This window comes from Malus domestica, chromosome 01 (assembly GCF_042453785.1).
Source record: "Malus domestica chromosome 01, GDT2T_hap1".
Taxonomy (NCBI): domain Eukaryota; kingdom Viridiplantae; phylum Streptophyta; class Magnoliopsida; order Rosales; family Rosaceae; genus Malus; species Malus domestica.
Window position 1 is genome coordinate 19,560,296 of NC_091661.1, and position 20,036 is coordinate 19,580,331.

A 20,036-nucleotide genomic window follows, 5' to 3' on the forward strand; every position below is an offset into this window, starting at 1 on the left:
CTTTCACATTATTTGATAGTATAACAATGTAATACGTAAAACTATCTTATTAAAAAAATGTCGTCATGTTTATCAATAAGTTTCATACTTACGATTAAAAACTCCTCAAGGGTAGGGCTTAGTCTTAAGCAAGCCACTTCCATTTCCAATTCCCGGGGACAAGGATTGTCTGCCCTTCCATTTCTAGTGTTTTCTCGTGCCCTCTTATTTGTATGATCATGGTTAAGCCACATCAACATTTTATATTACTATTCATTTTTTTTCTTATTATCTATATAAAATAATAATATAAAATATTAACGTGACTTAACCTGACTACACAAAACATGAAGATACGGAAGGACACCATAAGTGGAAGGGTAAACAATCCTTGTCCGATTCGCAGAGCCATGAAAATGGTTTGATCATGTCACTGTCGAAACGTGTCCAACTTTGGTTCTCCCATCCATACGATCAATTTACAAACCCCACATCTTAATTAAAATCGTATTCAAATCAATAAACATTGAACAAATCACCAAAGGAATTTTATTTTAAACCAAAAATTTAATTGTGCCCTGACAGGACTCTGTCACCTGTCACACGTCACCGAATTATCCCTTGCCACCTGCCCTTGGTCAAAACTTGGTATCCCATTTTCTTTAGGGTTTCCAGTGCTGCCTCCTTGACGTGGCCGGTATCTGGTGGTTGTAACGTAGAACGCTTGTGGATTACAGCCGACACGTGCCCTTTATGTTTGTCCTGATTTGTAGCCAATTCCAGAGTCGTGCCTGTCAGAACAAGTCTTCAGGTTGTGTGTCATGCAGTGCTGTTTGCCACGTGGTTGTTTAACCCTATCATCCTAGTAAACGCTTCAAATATTATGATTGGTGATGTTATTTTTATTTTTTTTCAAGTTATTTGTTAATTTTTAGTATTTAATTTTCTTTAATTTATTAAATTTACAGGATGAAATTGAAAAGATGTATGTGAAAGATAAAAATGAGGGCGTAAATACTCTACCACAATATGATCTGTTACTTGGTATAAGATCTTGGTTGGTTTTTAATCTATTTTGCAGAACTATTAAGATTAGTATGAAACTAATTCTTCTTAACAGCTATCTGGGATGCTGTACATATTACTTCGTCGATGCTCTAAATATTTTACTTCGTCGATGCCGGTTTTTAAAGTTCAATACAAGTCGATCGTATACTAAATAACATATATATTGAAGGATTTATAGAAATTAGAATGGTATTACTTTAATAAAGTTTATATTATTTCTTGTTAAATAACTCGATTGTAAGGTGGAGACACTTTGAAATTTATACTGACCCACAAAATTGTTTAAGTTGGAGAAATTCATTAAATACTTTATGGGGCTCAATGTAGGGTAAATGAATGTCCTCACGTTTCTGCTATGTTGTTGTTTATCTTATGAGTTATTAATTTTTTAATTGGTTTGTTCTCCATTTTTTTCCTTATTCAATTGTCTGTAGGCAGCAGTTAGACAATCGAAATTGGTTACTGAGGTTTTTTACTTACAATATTATTACAGCTAGGCAGGATCTTCCTCAATATATCATATTATGGGAAAAAAAGTATGAAAACTTTAATTTTGTGCTAAGACAGAGACTCATCACCATGAAAATTTGAATTAATTAAATTAATCAAATTAATTTAATTTTTTTTATATAAATTAAAGAAAAAGAAAGATGGTAAGTGATGAGGATAGTGTTTGAAAATGACACTATATGTTTTATTTGTATTAGGCTGGCTTATCATCATCATTTTCAAGCATTCGTTTCATATGGGTAAGTTTGGAGAGCAAAAAGGAATTGAACCAATCTACACTGTTGGAGTGACGAAGCAGAGCAAAACTTGATTAGGTGATTTGTTTTCCGAAAGGAAATTTCTTCGAGGAAGCTATCACTTTTCCTTCTTTCCACCTTAGCATATATCGATCGTCGGATGCAGACGACCAATGAGTACTAGCATTGTGGAGCAAAACGAGTGGAACACGGTGGAGCTTGTTGGACTGAGCAGGTTTATTTTACTAGGGTATGTTGGGATATCAAGAGTTAGGAACATATGAAGGGATCAAATTGCAGTCATAATCATAGTTCATGTCGCGTTTAGGAATTAAGTTATACTTACATCAATGATGGTTGGTGGAATAGTGCATGTGAATGCTGTCAAACTCGTAAGAAGGGGGATGACCTATGGTTTTGGTTGCCTAAAGTCCAAAGTGCTACTACATTCAGGTTGCTAAAAGGACGTTTGTGATTAGTGTCTAAGTCCGATTCGTAGCCAACGTACATGAAGAGGAAAGCAGAAATATGTGGTAGCGAAATTTGACAAGAGCACTGGTATTGGAAAATTAGTATCAAGAAGACAAAGCACTTATGTAACATCCCACATCGCCTAGGGGAGTGATCCTTAAATGTATATTCCCATCTCTACCTAGCACAAGGCATTTTGGGAGCTCACTGGCTTCGGGTTCCATCGGAACTCCGAAGTTAAGCGAGTTCGCGCAAGAGCAATTTCATGATGGGTGACCCACTGGGAAGTTGTTTATGAGTTCCCAGAAACAAAACCGTGAGGGCATGGTCAGGGCCCAAAGCGGACAATATCGTGCTATGGTGGTGGAGCGAGCCAGGGAAGTGATCCGCCCCGGCCCAGGATGTGAGAACTTAGGCCTCATTTGATAGAGAGGACTAGTTTGGGTAGGATTGTTCCCTATATTGAAGGCATTTTGAAAGGAAGAAATGGATAACAAATTTCTTACTTTGTCCAAGTTGAGGTTACTCATGAAGTAAAAGAATCATCTCCACCCCAGCCCAAAAAGTTGAGGGTTATTCACTATATTAAAGACATTTTAAAGGAAGAAATGGATTACAAATTTAGCCTGAAGTAAAACAACCATCTCCATCCAAGCCCACCACGTCTGGCGATCCATGGGCCCAAGATTGCCTGACCAACCCATCTGCCAACGTTAGCCTGACTCCTTCCCCTAGTGTGATTTGACGTCGATCATGTGCAATTTTTTTTTTTTTTTTTTTTTTGCGTTAGGGGTGTGCATTACAAGCACATATGAGAGGAGCGTTGGAGGACAAAAAAGCGTGGTGGGTCCAGCGCTGTAACACACCAGTGTTTTAAAAATCGGCCTAAACGTCCGTTTAGGTACTGGTCGATGAGATGCCGCTCCGATTAGGTGCCAATCGGCAGAGAATAGCGGGGATGTGTTAGGCGCCCACCTGGGCACTCCTAGGCGGTATCTAGGCGGTGGTGCTAGGCGGTCTTGTCACTGTGTTACCTTCTTTCGAGCTCACAGTTGCCGTTCTCTCATTGCCTTCCACCTTCAATCACACCCAGACCTCATATCTCCTACAAAATCAAACGAGGAAGGAGTGAAGGAGAGAGAAGGAATGAGAGATAGACAATTTGCTGTGAAGAGGGACGGGGGGAGAAAGATAGCGCTGCAGAGAGTGAGATCGAAAAGAGAAATCGGTAGTCTGTAGATAAGATAGAGGGAAAGGTAGGGGTGGGTGCGGCTATATTCTCTAGGGTTAGTAGGTTTTTTATTAATTAAAAGGTTTTGAACTTTGTTTCAAGACTTGGAGCAGGCCCAATTTTAATTTTTAGACAAAATAAGACCCAATATTAATTATGGTCTTAAAAAAACTCTAAAGTTTTATACAATACTTATATTTTATAACAAATATTTATTTTGTATGTTTTGTATTTTTTTTTTTCAACAAGTATGATTTTTGTGTGTAAAAATGGACTTATTTATATATTATATTATAAATTTATTTAAAAAGTACAAATCCGCCTAGGCACCCACCTAGACTCCGCCTAGCCATTAGGCGCCAACCCGCCGCCTGACTAGTGCCTAACGTTTTTTAGAACCTTGCAACACACTCAAAGCCTATGAAGGTTTAGGCAACATAACTCGTTTATATCCACTGGACCTTCAACAGTAAATAATTTGGACTGTTGGATTTTCAACGGTAAATAAATTTGAATTCAAAACCAACAACTATTACACATGGTGCGATGTGGCCCATTCGATTTATAACTACTATATCATCCAACAGTCTAGATTAAGCCGACACTTTTAGGGTTAAAAAAAATCTGAAGAAGAAAAAAAAGGATTGAGTCATTGTGCCCACGTGGCCAATATGGGTTGTTGGATAGAAAACAATTTGAATCCATTGGTCCTGATTGGTTGAAAATCTTATCGAAAATTTATCCACAAGAATTATGGATGGATAGTAACACATGGTGTGACGAGATTGGTTAGAAATCTTATCGGACATCATTTTTTACACAATCATGACATGTGGTGCTACGGCCCACAAGATTGATTGAAAATCTAATCGAAATCTATTCACAAACATTGTAATTTCGGATAATGACATGTAAAGTGACGAGATTGGTTAAAAATCCTATCCAAAATTAAACATAATATTAACTTTTTATTAATTCTTAAAAAAATAAATTTTTAATATCAATTGCTTGAGCAGTTCATTACCGAGTGGAAATGCACTCGGACAATTACTATTGACTAAGGCAATAATTGCTTATTGCCCAATTACCTGGGCATTTATTATCACTAGCCTCTCCGCACGCACTAACGTGTGTGCGAGAGGCATTTTTGTATCACGGGCGCTACGCGCCACTGAAGATGTATTGTGTTAATTTGTTTTTTTCATTGAAATTGTCAAGATATATTTTAAATGTATTTTGCAAAAGAAACTTTTTCTTTTCCATGCACGTTCTAAAAAGTTGTCATGTTTTTCGTTTTCACTTTGTGTAAAGTAATGATTTAAATGTTATTCATGCAATTGTCATACAACATGGGATTTTGGATGCAAGTTCCTACCTAAAGTCCGTGAACAATAGTGGTTGTCATTCACCATTTTAAATACAAAGAATGAAAGAAATTTCATGAAAACAGAATAAACAGTGTATATGCAAGTGATCAAGAAAAATAGAATTCAATATAAATTATTCTTTCTTTTGGTCAATATGAACATATGAAGACAATTAACAATGTTGTTCTATAAAAGAGAAATTAAGAGAAAACAGTCAATAGTGAGAGCCAGAACTAAAATTTAATAGAATCCCATGTTGCCTTATAGTCGATCAAACTTTTCTAATTCGCCGCGAAGTGAAGTGAACATAATCCTGATTGTTGAGAAAATCAAATTCAATTTAATAACAGTTAATATGTAGCCACAATGGATTGTTGTTATCAAATTATTAACTTGATTAAACAACCAAGTCATCTCCTTTTTGCCTCACAAACATAAGCTGATGAAGCTAGCTAGCAAGCAAGTACAATTTGTCAAGCTTAACAGCCTTTACGCACATAAAACACCTTTTCCAAAACGCCTAAATATATTTTTTTAACTTCAATGCTTAAGCCACATGAAGCTTATAGAACAAAGTTAACATGAACAATGAATAAAATGAGAGGCAGATCTATGAACAGCAGGAAAAAAAGGAAATCATCAGCGCTAAATTCCTCAACTTAACTATGTCGAGAGTTATTGGACTGAAATAATGCCAACCATATGACAGAGAAACAAATAAAAACGTGTAAATTCATAAATCACAGTTTTAACTCAATCAAATATTATTCCAATGAAAGTTGTAAAATGCAAATAAAGCCATTTAATAACAAACTGTTTCAACCATTTGACTACCTGCAATGTAGAAAAAGAAATCTGATACTCATACATAACTGCTCTATTTGTCTCTCTGCAAATGACAATTAATAAAATGGAAAACTGAAGTATACCTTGGCTAATTATTTTGGGTCGCCATCTCCAATTGCTCCAAATAAAAAGTAGGAAGCGTGTGAAGGCAAAACTGGAGGCTTGTCTTGAGTTCTTGAGTTGGCACTGGCGGCCGTCGACCACATCTCCTAACCTGTAACGTGCTAAATTTATCGATTCAACAAAGAGTGTTTTAACTAAATCTATATTTATAATTTACCTGCAATTTGGCTCAAAGCTCCTCAATTTCTTTCTTTTAACGCTTGAGAATAGCAGCATCTGTTAGAATCTGCCAAGAAGGACATAGGTTGAAATAATAACAATTAAACATATGATAGAAATAAAAGAACAATTTCTTTGTCCAACATATACAAACTTGGGAGAATATGAAGAATTAATCCAAAAAAGATTGCAAACGAAGCCAAGAGAGAAATTTAAAGTACATCAGAGAAAGCCAATAAGCTTGCAATCAATTAAAATTGCATGGCATGTATAATTAGTATGTTCAATATCTGATCAAGACTAACAAACATGTTCAAAGAACAGGGGTGAAGGAAGGAGGAGAGTGGTAGAATAGCATTTGACTTGGTTTCAGAAGAGAGAGAGAGATAGAAATAGAGATGAAGAAAGAGAAAAAGGTAAAGAATGAAGAAAATCCAATCGAGTTGGATACAAATTTGTCTACAACTCTCTAATCTCCATATGTGCGAGAACTAATAGTGACCATCATAAAGGCTTTAAGTAAAAGCAACCTATTCCCTAACATGAACCAACAAAACTGCATTGCCCAATACATGCGAGAACTGATAGTGACCATCATAAAGACTCTAATTAGAAGCAATCCATTCCCCAGTATGAACTGAAATACAGTTACAATATCCCAGAGAATCAAATATGTACAATCTACTTACAGTGAACTTTGGCAAACTAATTCATATCACACATTCATATCATACATACCTGAGAAAGATTATTCCCACCACCATAGCTTTGTTGCTTTGGTATGTGTTTTCACTGAGAAGAAAAGGAAGCATCATTATTCAATTTAGTCCCAATATACGTAAGGACAATTATAATAGTACAGAGAATAAAAACGCATAAATTAGCAAAAACTCTACTATTCTAATCCTAATCAGTTCATGAGCACAGATATAACGAATGTGCCATGTCTCCCATTATAACTAAAAGCCCCCCCAAATAACACCAGCCAACCATACAAAGCCACCGGCCAAATCAAATAATAGGCGCGATTTAGGTAACCAAATTTAGAGAACAAATTTCAGATAATGAAATTCAAATAAGTCAAAATAGTAGAAAGTCTTGGCAGGACAAAAATCAATAAAATACATAGACTAATGAAGAAAGAATTGGAAAATGAATTATTATAAACAAAAACTCCCTAAAGCTAAAAAAACAAAATCCATTGAAATTAAAATCTACAAAAATAAATTTGCAAAAGGGATGGCAAAAAAAATTATTGATGAGGGACTGAATGTAGATGAGACCTCTCCTTTAACTCTTGAAGATCAATGCTATCAACGTGGGTGTCAAGAAGAGGAAGAGAGTAGTTTCATTTCCTGTAAAAATGAAGAAACAGAGCATTAACAAACAAACGCACGAATCTCAAAGGAAATTGGTAAGAAATAATCCCAATTGAGAAATTAATCAGAAACCATAGATGAAAGTTCAGAAACTTAACAATGATTCTGAATAGAACCTTGAGTACCCGCATTGTTTTTTTAACCAATTCAACCAAATCTTTAAACGAAAGAAAGACAACAGAGAGCCCAGTTAAGGAAAAGCCTTAAAGAATCATATGGTAACCTATTGAGCCTCTTATTGTAATACTGATATGATAAACATGCTATAATTTGTGTTATGTTAAGATGATAAACATGCTATAATTTGTCTGAATCAAAATTCCATTTCAATCCTTTTCTGATTGAGAGGATTTAAAAATCCCCGTGTTCTAAATTTTTAGAATCTCTAATCACTGAAGAATTACACTATATAGTGAATAAATTTGAAGAAAAGCTTCAAAGTTGTATATAAAAAACTTTAAGAAGAACGATCGCAACTCACACGGCCGTGGGGATTTCCATATTGCTCCTAATAGATAGTGTGGATATTCGAAACCGTAAGAAACCGGGAACTGTACTGCTCAATATTCGGGTACGGGCTCAGGTTTAACTGTGGAAATTCCTTGTCCGATCTAATTTGTTTGAATCAAAATTCCCTTTGAAATCAGTGCAACAAACAAAAGTAATACATAATTCAAAAGGTGGTGTACTTGATTTTGATAAACCCCTAGCATGCAGAGCAAAAACCCAGGTTTAGCAATGATGAATGCAGCAGAGACAAAATTAAAACCAATTGTAATCAAATCGAAACCCCAACTAAACACTCGGGGTATTCCAATGTCCTTTCCCAGCAATGAATTAGAGATGGACCAAATCAGTGATATGAATTGGTGAAAATTGGGTGAAGAATAATTAAATTAAGGTTGAGAAACCCTAAAAGCATGCATTTTGTTGAATGAAAAGTTGAAATCAAAAGCTAAAAGGTAAGGAAAGTTGGGGTTAGGGATATGCACAAAATGGAAAACTTACTTAAATATTGCGATCGGGAGAGAGGGAAGCAACGGCCAAGAGATTGGGCTCCTGAAAGTAGGCGTCCGGGATTGAAGGTGTGAAGAAGGATGAGTTCCAAGCCGCGTCCCGAAGTCTGGTTCCGAAAATTGGGCTCTTTTCGATTATTCATTTGTATATAGTGGTGGTATGTGGGTAGTTATTGTGTAACCTTCATCTGAACTTAGCTGGTGGGAATCATAAACTGATATCTAGTTTTGATCGTGGGAATCGTCAAACTCTCTCGTTTCGATCGTGGGAAGGTGAAGTATAACTGATAAACTGAGAACTGTCTATTCCTTTTCACTTTCCTCCCGCATTTCAAATTCTGGAGTTAATGTTTTTACCTTTTTGTCCCTCTTTTGGTATTAAATCCTTGATTTGCGCTCTGTCATTAAGTAAGGGTATTTTAGGGGTTTAGAATGCTTCACCAAATGGGGCTCTCACTTAATATATATAGATAAGAGTGGAATTGCTCTTATTGTGGCATTCTACTAGTTTGAACTTTGAGTTGCATATTTATTTCTTGGATAGTACTATTTGCACACTCATTTTTACATTCCATTGTTAAATTATGGTCATTGATCTTCTTCAATTTATTCGATACAACGATCGAAAATTTAAAAAGGTTGTGGGAAGTAACATAGGTGTGTAGATAACACTACCCTTCTTCTTTTCCTTAGCTGCATGAGAGGTAGGAAAGAATTTGAACGAGTGTGAAGGCTTTGAACTTATGCTTTTGGACAAGGAATTTTAAAATTTCATGAAACTTGGGCTTAGAAATGCTATAACAAAAATAAGATGGAAAGATTTGGAAGTGATTATATTTGTTGACCCTAAAAACTACCAAGCATACGTGGTGTGCAGGCTGAGTAATTAATGAGCTAACTACATCATTCGGTTGTATGCGGGGCGTGCCAACTCGCCGGCCGAGCTTGGCCGAGGAGTAAAATATGTTGATGTTTCGTTGAGTGCGCGGCTGACTTCTCGATCTTACGACTGCGACCGAGAAAGGAACATTTTCGACCTTCGGGTTCTAAAGCCTGAAGATAAGGCTACTAGTTCTGCGAAGTTTACAAATCGTCGGTGCCAGATTCGGTCACAGTGAATATATTCGTTAAAGTATAAGCACGCTGAATCGACACCATACTATATGGGCACAAGTACTCAAAACGAATGTACGTCTTGATTGTGAAAGTGGTTCGGCCATCAAAATGCCGAACTCTAAAACCTACTTGTGAATAACCAATCATAAACAACTGGGCGTTCAATATGCCGAGCCCAGTAATTCGTAACACCTTACTTCGCCGAAAAGGCTAATGAGATGATGTCTGCCAATAAGGACTCAAAAATCCTTCTCGACTGAGACTTGGATAGATAACTAGTCGACCTCGATGCAATGCTGTTTATCCAAACTGAAGGTGCTTCGCGGTCGACTGATTCTACGACAATATTGTTATTTATCCAAACTGAAGATGTTCGTCGGTTGCCTTCACAGTGCTGTTTATCCAAATTGAAGATGTGTCGGCTGAAAAGGAAAATAAAAATCTCAAGGTTGTTGAGAAGTTTTGTGAAAACGAGGGTTTGCACATGGCAGTTTGTGTGTTGAATTAGAGGGGTTTTTTCTGTTGCCACTGCCTCTGTATTTATAGGGACATATGCGCGTTGGTTGATAAGCTGATATAGGCTTCTGTCATGTATTAGAACTCCTCAACTAATTGCGTCAGATAAGCCTTACTATTCCCAAGACTCTAAACTTAGCCAAAAATGCAACCCAATTCAATCCTTGTGCTTAGCCTTATCACATCAAATCCCAAAATCACGTTGCTTGGATAACCTTCACCTAAACAACCACCAATTATATATATCTGATAACCTTTCACACGGCATGCAGGCTAACCTTCTGCCACATCACATCACCATTTCATTATCCCACCTATAGGCTAACGCCTATCATAACCTTCACATCCCAGCCATGCCACGTGATAAGAATCCCAACTCGAACTGTGTTTACTACCAGATCACAGATATAGATTGCATCCTATTTATCTTGGATAAGAAAAAGCCAAGATAATTCATATTAATTATTATGATAAAAACCATAATATTATCCATTAACAATAACAAAATCATCTTCACTTTTCTATCCGACGGTTGGAAGTTATGCTCACTCTACAGCCTCGATTGCTCGGGCAGATAGTGTAAAATCGAGTCCAAACAATATTATATAATACATGAGAATTTTTAAATGACTTCGCAAAGGTTTCGATTTTAAAATTCTTTTATTCAGTGCTTATGTAGTTGTTTGGGCCCAAAATAATGGTTTGGGCCGAGTTCTATTCTCGGCCCGGAAGGTCTTACGAAAAGTTATCATGGATCGTTTAGTTCATGGGCTTCCTAACCTAGGTCGGCCGAGTCTTGCTGCAAGACGAGTAATTGAATCCTGGCACAATAAGGAGTCTCAGCAAGATATAGATATTGATAACCCGGAAGTGAATGCAGCTTGGTAAAGGACCGGGTTCATAGTCATAGTGAAAATAAGATTGGTCGAGATAATGTTTGGTTAGAATAAGGAGTCCTAATCCGAGTAGGGATATAACTCGGTCTAGAGAAGACATGATGCTATAAATAGAGGAGGTTGTGCATCATTCAAACCCCCTTCAATTCAACACACAACTGCCCTGCGCAAATTCTCTCAACAACCTTAAGACTTTTTCCTTTCTTTTTTCACCGACACACCTTCAGTTTGGATAAACAGCACTTTGAAGGCAACCGGTGATATCTTCAGTCGGCATAGATAGCACTGTCACCGTAGAACCAGCCGGTCTCGCAGCATCTTCAGTCGGCATAGATAACACTATGTCGAGGGTGACTGGTTATCTATCCAAGTCTCGGTAAAAAAGGATTTCCGAATCCTTATTGGTCGAGGTCATCTCATTAGCCTTAGGTGTTACAATTTATTAGGCTCGGCGTATTGCACGCCAAGTAGGTTTATGATTGGATACTCTCAAGTGGGATTTAAAGTTCGGCATTCCGACGGCCGAACCACGTTTATTGTTAAGACATATATCCGTTTTGAGTATTTGTGCCCTTACACTTTGGTGTCGATTCGGCGTGAGTTTACTCTGACGAATACCATCACTATGACCAAATCCGACGACGACGATTTGTGAACTTTGTAAGAATAGTAACCTTGTCTTCAGGTTCGAGAACCCAAGAGGCCGAGACGTGTTCCTTCCTTGATCGCAATCGCAAGACGCAGAAGTCAGTCGCGCACTCAACACAACATCAGCATATTTTACTTCTCGGCCGAGCTCGGCTGACGAGTTGGCATGCCCTACATTCAATCGAATGACGTAGTTAGCTCATAGATTACTCGGCCTGCGCGCCACGTAGGTTTGGTAGTTTTTAGGGTCAATAGTAGTACTTTCATAATATTTATGTACTACTTGACTTATTCATTGATAATTCCCTTGTAGTGAATTTTTAACAATAAAATTTGCATTTCGAACACCAAATGAATTATACAGTACTGGTGTTGATGTGGTGCTTGGATTTTTTGTCTTTGGGTGTGGTTACTGTGGTAGTTTGCAAACAAAATGGGGACGGGGCCACTTTATACTTTTGGTCCTTGTAGTTTGATAAAATTTTCACTATGGTCATTTTGTATTCAAGTTTAGCAATTATTCATGTAGTTTCCTTATATTTTCAAATTTAGTTTCACTCGCTAATTAAATCAATCAAAATTAAATATGAAATTTTGACGTGGCAACATGTGCAGTTGTAAAAAACGCCTACATGTGGGACATGCACTTGCAGGTTAAGTTATCTTCAATTTTAAAGGGTTAGCACTTAGCGAAATTGAAAACACTAAGCATGCAACACTGTACACACACACACATACACTCCTCTTATCAACGATTGGAATGTTTTGAATTTCCGTTATAGTTCAATTCAGGTGCTACAACCGGGTGCCACTCATGTTGATCCCACCGAGGAACTTGCTTAGCCGATTATCTTCATGAGTGGATCCTAATTTCATGTTGGAATGAAAAATTCTGCTTCATTTATAAATGACAGATCTCAAGCTTAGCTTCTCTTAATGAATAAATCAATACCTGATTGTGACGAACTCATTTTGTGACTTAGTCCACATCTCTTTCAAAATATCAATTTGTATAAAAATAAAAAAGTTGGCCTGTATTTTGTTAGATTAAGAATATAAACGATAACTGATTCACGAAACCAAACAACCACATACCTGAGGAAACCATGACTGCTAGAATTAAGGAAAGAGTCTTCTGCAACTCGTCAGTCTATTGATGCAATTTCTCAACAATATGGGGCCTAAGGCTTTCTGTATTGCGTAGTGCAGGGACCCTTTATTTATACTTCATGTATTGATGATCAATAAGACGATTTCGACATAATATATCAATCCTTATCGAATTCAACCTTATCACTTACCTGAGTGTTTATATCAGTAAACACATACAAATACGTATGTGTTTATCAAATCATTAAAGCTATGAAACCTGAATGTACACGCACTCTGATAGCTTACCAACAGTGTTATTCTAAATCTCTATGATCACAACCTTTAAACACACGTGAAACAGGTGTGCAGCTCCAATAAGTCTTACATATTTCACATCTTCCAAGTTGGAATGCTTAGAGGCGCCACTCTAAGCTACCGGGCCTTATATGATATTAGGATATGAGGGCAGGCCTAACAATGATTCATAAACCAATTGCCAGTCAAAACGAGGGCTTAGCCCAACTGACTAAGAAAGGCTTGGTATCTGATTAAAATACGACTTAGCAAGAATAGGGTTTCCATTTCATGCCACCATCAAATTACAATTAAATTACAGCAATGGAGTTTGGTTTATGAATTTGTATTGACTCCCTCTATTCTCCATGATGGTCCACACAGATAACTTTTGACCATCTTTTAAAGTCCAGAAAAATCAAAGAGATCCAAAAAAAGGAAAAAAAAAAAGAGATAGAGTGAATATCCTCAAGGAATTTCGTATTGCTGATAAGGAATGTGGTCACTGATTCCGTCGAAAGGAGTTCAAAAGATGAAGAGAGCATGTAGTAACCACCACCAGGAAAAGGCGTGTGTAATTCCCGATGAAATTTTGTATGTCTATAGCCCCTTCAGAGATAGATTAATCAATAATATATCGGTGATTAATACAAAGTACGTGTGTGCATATGTTTTCCCAGCCTTTTTATTTTCTCGATCCAGACACCAAATTGACTTAAGCGCCAAAAAGCTTTCTCAAAAGTTTTCTCAACCTTTTCCTCCTTTTCAACTACTACTACTACTATACCACCTTTGGTCCTTCTCTTTCACACAGTCACACTTAGTCACACAGTCTCACGGTCACACCCACAAATACAGACACAGCATGTGACAAGCTCGTGGATTATGCAGGGTAGTGATCACAGTAAAACCTTAGGTCCAGATCGTTTGTGTTGTCGCCCGTCCTTTGTTTAGTACTCAGTATATAAACATTTTCAAATGCATTCTTATCTTCTTCTCTTTGCAAACGTTTGTTCTTAACGCAATGCCCATATGGTGTCGATAACGATAGCAAAGTATATGTTTTGACGTAGTATCGATACAAAATATGTCCTCCTGCACAAGAGATCGTTACTATATACATACCCTAATCATATTGTTAATGAACAATACAAATTTATAATATAGTACTGTTACCGATGTTTGAAATTTGAAATGTGTGGATGGACAAGCTGGCTTTGAGAGGAAGCACAGGATGAGTAGCTAGGGGGGGATTTGACATTTACGTGTTGTTTCTTTCCTGCTGGGCCTTTCTGTGTTTCTCTTTCATTTTTCTCTCACAGTCAGTCAGTCACACAGCTTCTTAATTTACACAACTTTCAAGACCTGTAAGAACTTCGAAATCTGGAGCCAGTATCGTCCTCTCCGTTTGTCACTCTGATATATACGTGTACAACAAAACACATTCAACCTTGAAAGAGAGAGAGAGAAGAGAAAGAGCCAAATAAGAATATGTAAGAGCTAGAAATTTAAAGGTAGGTCTGAGTCTCACTAGGGTTTTTCTCAATTTGGTGGTGAAGTTGGGTTCACTAGGCATGGCAGCACATCTTCCGGGCACCCCCATTTAGATAAAACAAGGGGATGATCATGATTCCAAATTCTCGATTTTATTAATCAACAGTTATATTATTCTAATTACAATATTGCACATGATTTCATTCAACTTTTTAAGGGTAATTATTCCTCACCATGCCAAGAAACTACAAATATTAAGTCTCCCAAAGGGCCTTGTTTTATGTGTTGTACCTTTTTTACTTGTATTTTCAACTTTTAATCAAATATTACTTAAACATAAATTTACAATAAAACGACTCGTAGCATGAGTTAAGTGAATAACCAGTTGGATATGCAATTAAAGATTTCGTGGTTAAGTATTCAACGATCAAGAATTCCAGTGCATACTATACACTAATCAATACCAGACTAACGTCAATATTTAGGCCATCATTGTGTGAATTTGGTGCTTGACATTATCACTTGAAACTTGCAAGAGCTAGCTAAGGGCATAGCCGTATATAGATATGGACCTAGTTATATATCAAATTGGTAGATAGGGTTTCCATTTAACTTACATTAAAACAACCCTCTTCATATTATATGCAATTATTTCTTCTAGCTAGGGTTATGATTGAAACAAATTGTCCAACCACGATAGTGTAAAGCATGTGTGTTTAAATAAACAATTCAAGGCATTTTTCAGTGTTTTTTTCATAAGTCCAACTTCTGCAAACCCTAATTTAAGCTTTTCTTTCGCTTTTGCCATGACTGTAATATCAAACATGCCACAGTGTATGGTCTATTGCCAGTAAAGGCTCAGTACTTATGCAGCTTGTGATGGGAGAAACAAAAACTAGGGTTCATAAATTAACCTATCTACCCATTATTCCCATGTCATCAATTTGCAAATATCATATATACTTTCGACTTATTGAACTGAATACATGAATGTGACAAAGAGTAAAAGAAAAAGGTAAAAAGATGTTACCTAGAAGGGGTGAAAGCGAAAACGACGACGTCGAGACATGTTCACAGGCACAAAAAGGGAGGAACCCAGAAAGGTCGGGGAAAGGTAAAAGGGTTAAAAGGAAAAGTAAAAACAAGAGAATGGACTCCCTCTGCCCCATCTGTCGGTCATCGCCTCGAACTCCTCGCCCTGTGCACCTCAGCTCTAAAGTGACACGCCAGCCGATGGTCCCTTTTTTTTAATTTCTTTTGACAAATCAATTAAAAAATTAATTTTGTTAAAAACTAATTAATTAAATTTTATGATTTCGCATAAAAGTGACAAAAGTATTAAATGGGGTTACCATTATCGGGCAGCTCAATCCCTCAACCACTCCTCTGACTCGCTTCATAGCTCCTCTATTTGTTTTGATTCCATATTTATTTATTTTTTATTTGTTTGTGGTAAAAAATATTCTATTTACCCGACTAGTCATTGTTATTTGATTATGTTTTCAGTTTTTGATCATTGTACAATGATAGTATCCTACGGTAAAAAATGGGTCATCGATCTCTAGGCTTACACAGAGTAGAGTCGTATCAAATGGTGGGTGATTTTTTTTTTTTTTTACTTTTTGTGGTACTAATTCTCATGCTTCATGCTTGTACGAGGAGACTCATCTGCCAAATCCGACGGTGGTTATCATATCATATCAGTTTCATCCATCAAATCTAACCTAGTATAAACATGTTTTCTTCTTTAATTAAGCTGTGATTGTGCAAATTAATATAACAATCTAGTATTATTCTAGATTTTTATTAAGAGTAAGGCGTTGTAGGTTTGATCAATGTATATGAATAGTGTTGGTAGAGGCAGATTCAGGATTTGAATCTTTGAAGGTCTCGACATTAAAGGTTCATGTTTTTAAGAAACATAACGCTAAGTGTGTCAAAAAACTTTCAGTTTATTTGAGCATTTCATCACACATATAGTTTTGTAGATGACTATATATAGCCCCACCAAATGTTCGACCAAAAAGCACACTGAAAGATTTATGTGTTGTTTCTGTCTAAAAAATTTTGCATACTGCAAGGGTTATTTCTCCACTCACCCTTCCGAATATTTATGAATCTGTTATTGTATATAATAAGTTCAATATCAAATTATTATAACCGACTTGTTATGTGAGTCTTCGTAAATTACTCACCCTTAACATAAACATTCATTTTATCCAAAAATTGAAAAAATAAATAAATTTGACACTGTGCGTGACTGTGGCTAGACACAGTAAAGGAACTGAGGGAGAGAGAGAGAGAGAGAGAGAGAAGGAAAGGGTGCATGGGGTCGTGGTCATTTCTGGAAGTGAGAGATGAGAACCCAGCCAGTAGGGTCGAGTCCGCAACTATGTTTTTGTCTTTTTTTACAAGGCCTTTATTACTCTTCTTATTATAAAGTTTTTTTTTTATATATTTATAAGTCACCTCCCCCTCCCCACCCCATACCATACTAACCATACCATATCATCATTCTCTACATTCTAATTCATCATTATCATCCTTCATCTATCTCTCTCTGTCTCTTTCTCTCTCTAAACTCCCCCTTGAAGATAGGCGAAACTCTTGGGGGACAAAGAGATAAAAAGATCAGAGAAACAAACACACGCATGCATAAACACTCACTCTTGGATTTACATACATAATTGTTGCTAGGGTTTTTGAAGATGTTGAAGAAGAAGAGGAGCTTTAGCTTTTGAGGGGAATGTTGTCTGGCTCGAGGACTCTTTTCATATTGATCTATAATCCCCTAGATCAACAACCTTCATATATATCTATATGTGTATGTATATGTTGCGTGTATCAACTGCATACACAGAGATGATCAGGTGAATTAGTGTCGTCGGACCAGGCTTCATTCCCCCCAATTTATGGCTTCCGATCTATACAGAGATCCCTTTTTTTCCAGGGCAGAGGGTTTGTTCATCTGAAGGTTTGGTTTCTATTTCTTATTTTTATTAATTTGCTATTTTGGGGGTTTTTTTTACCGTCAGTTTAGAATTCTGGGTTTTTGTTTTTAGAGCAATTAAGGTTGTTAGTGATGTGCAGATTGGTGTAATGATGGAGTATTTTGACTATTTTTGTTTTCTTTTTCATGGACTGCATAAAAAGTTTTGATGATTGCTGGATCTATTTTTCATTTATTTTTGCTCTTGTTTGAATCATCATGGTGTGATGATTGTGGCCTAATACCTCATGATGCCTTCCAGTATCTGATCTGTCTGTTTCTGCTATTTTCTCAGATCTGGCCCCCTTTTTAATTTTTTTTTCTAAAATAAATTATGTTGGTAAACACTCTTCTCTCTTTCACGTTATAATTCTCTCTCTTAGGGTTTCGTGGGTCTAGATTTATTAGGCGACAAAATATCTAAACAAATCTTTTAGAAAATAGCATTAATTTCTTGCTGAGGAGAACCGGCAAGTGACACCCTTTCTGACACTGTTTCAAATGCGAAATGCCTATTTTCATCTGTCAATATATATAAAATAAAAATTAGCTTTCCTAAACAGTACACTTATCTGTTTCTTACTCATAATCTAATGCTATTAGTCAGTAATCCTTTTTAAGTCTTGATTATAAATTACAAAAATGCATAAATAGATTAGTAGTTTCTTACTTTCTCAGATCAGTTCCAACCTTGTCACTTTACCTATTTGCTTTGATGATGTTTTTGTTAGACATCTCTTATTATCTTGAACTTGTTTCTTTCCAAACTTGATCAACATACGAAAATGTGGATTCAGCAGAAAGTACAAATAATATTAATAACTTTGGGAAAGTGCTTGTCCAAAGGGAAACCTGTTCACTTGCCTTTTTCTTTAGATTATAGTCTTACCAATGGACACTAATTTGAAACCCTTATCTTGTTTATCTTGGAGTTACTGTGAATGTTGTGAACTTGTGATTCTCAAAGCTTTAGTCGCCCACAATGTCTTAACCCCACCTGGGTTTTTGTCCCTTTATTATGGCCTTATATGACTGACTGGTTGTTCAAAGAGTCAATGGAGCTTAATTAGAACCCAACCACTGCTGAAAACTAAAGGTGAGTAGTTTGATTACATGAACATTTATTTTATTTTTCTGTAATTTTGTATACTAGGCAAGAACAAGGCGCATTGTTTAGGTGTGCAAGATGCTCCATCAAGTTAAAATATATCATAACCAATTTGATCAAATGTTTGTGAGAATTTTCTCACGTTTAAGAATTCCCTTTTTATTCTTGAAGGGCAGCTGATTAATCCCAGAGTTAAAATTGTTTTTGGTTATAGAGGAGGATTTCGAAACTTGATCTCTGGCCTACTCATCCCCGCCTACCATCACCGCTGGATTAACCCCAGTGGCTTAATCCCGGACTTAAATTGCTGCGTAATTAGTCCAGTGAAATTTGTATACATCTCCTTTCATTACTTTCCTTTATATTTGCATCTATAATTAGCTACTTTAAGAGAACCTCTAAAATGAATAGAGGGAAGTAAAATGGTTGAATACAAGGTTTTGGAAGAACATATATATGGTAAATGCCACTGCTCTAATGTTGCCCCAAGGGAAAAAAATTTCAGTGTGCCGAAAAATTTGGGCTGGTACATCATGTGTCATAGTACAAGTGGTTGTAAATTTTATTTTCAAGTATCTTACGACATTTGATGGTGTTTTCAACACACGAAAAATTTCTCGCCCTAGGAAACCAATCTCTCTCTCTCTCTCTCTCTCTCTCTCTCATTACACACACTCTGGAGGAAGACCAGCACGTTCATCTTCAGATGCTTGATATTATTAATACATTGGGTCTCCTCGTGTCTCTCTTTCTAGATTCTCACTGTTATTTTACCTGTGTAATACCCTGCTTGTAACAAAAGTCAATCCATGAAAAACAAAAGTAGCTGGTTTTCACAAAACCCTGCTTGTACGAAAAGGCAATCACAAATCTATTTCCTTGTTTTCATTGCATGATTCTTCTCATTTTTCTTAACCCTCCTTACGTAGTGTTAATTGGAAAGGGATTAAGATTAACGTATGAATGCCGACTGATCACACACACTAAAGTCCCTTTTGGGAAGTTGAATCTTTTTTTACCTTTGCAAACATAAAAGTAAAAGCTTTAGTATTGCTTTCTTTGTGCCCATAATTTTCCAATCACACACTTACACAGAGAGAAGAATGAGATGAGGTTGGAGTCATAAGCTGTCCTTTAGGGTGAACTCCAATGAAAGCTTTTTGTGCATGACCACAACTTTCAATGTATAATTGGGGTGTGATTATTCCACTTGACCAAGACCCCTATCTCTATTAGTTAATTATTTTAATTAAATCGTTTGCAGAGGAGTACTTTGGATAGTTGTTCCTAGCTCAATAGCTAGCTATTAGGTCGATGTGCATCGGAACTTTGGGCTATTGGGTTGGTCCTAGCGGATGGGAACTTGTGGTGGACCTCGTATTCGTAATAGCTCCATACATATATAGGTACTGTAGTACTACTTACTATTGTTTGAACTAATTGAATCCTCATCGAGTCATGTATTCGTAAAGGGTAATAAAACTGGCTATCTAAAAGC

At 36.5% G+C, this 20,036-nt stretch overlaps 1 long non-coding RNA gene and 1 other non-coding gene across 2 annotated transcripts; one reads left to right on the forward strand and one right to left on the reverse strand.

Annotated features, from left to right (window-relative positions):
* Window positions 1-4,984: 4,984 nt before the first annotated feature.
* Window positions 4,985-6,814, reverse strand: LOC139195919 (uncharacterized). The gene is made up of 2 exons (XR_011580996.1): window positions 5,792-6,814; window positions 4,985-5,696 (listed from the first exon to the last, which is right to left on the reverse strand). It is a non-coding gene; the product is annotated as an uncharacterized lncRNA (long non-coding RNA).
* A 10,364-nt stretch (window positions 6,815-17,178) lies between these two features.
* MIR166A (microRNA MIR166a) lies at window positions 17,179-17,350 on the forward strand. Its single transcript, NR_120883.1, has one exon. It is a non-coding gene; the product is annotated as a microRNA MIR166a (primary transcript).
* Window positions 17,351-20,036: the final 2,686 nt, after the last annotated feature.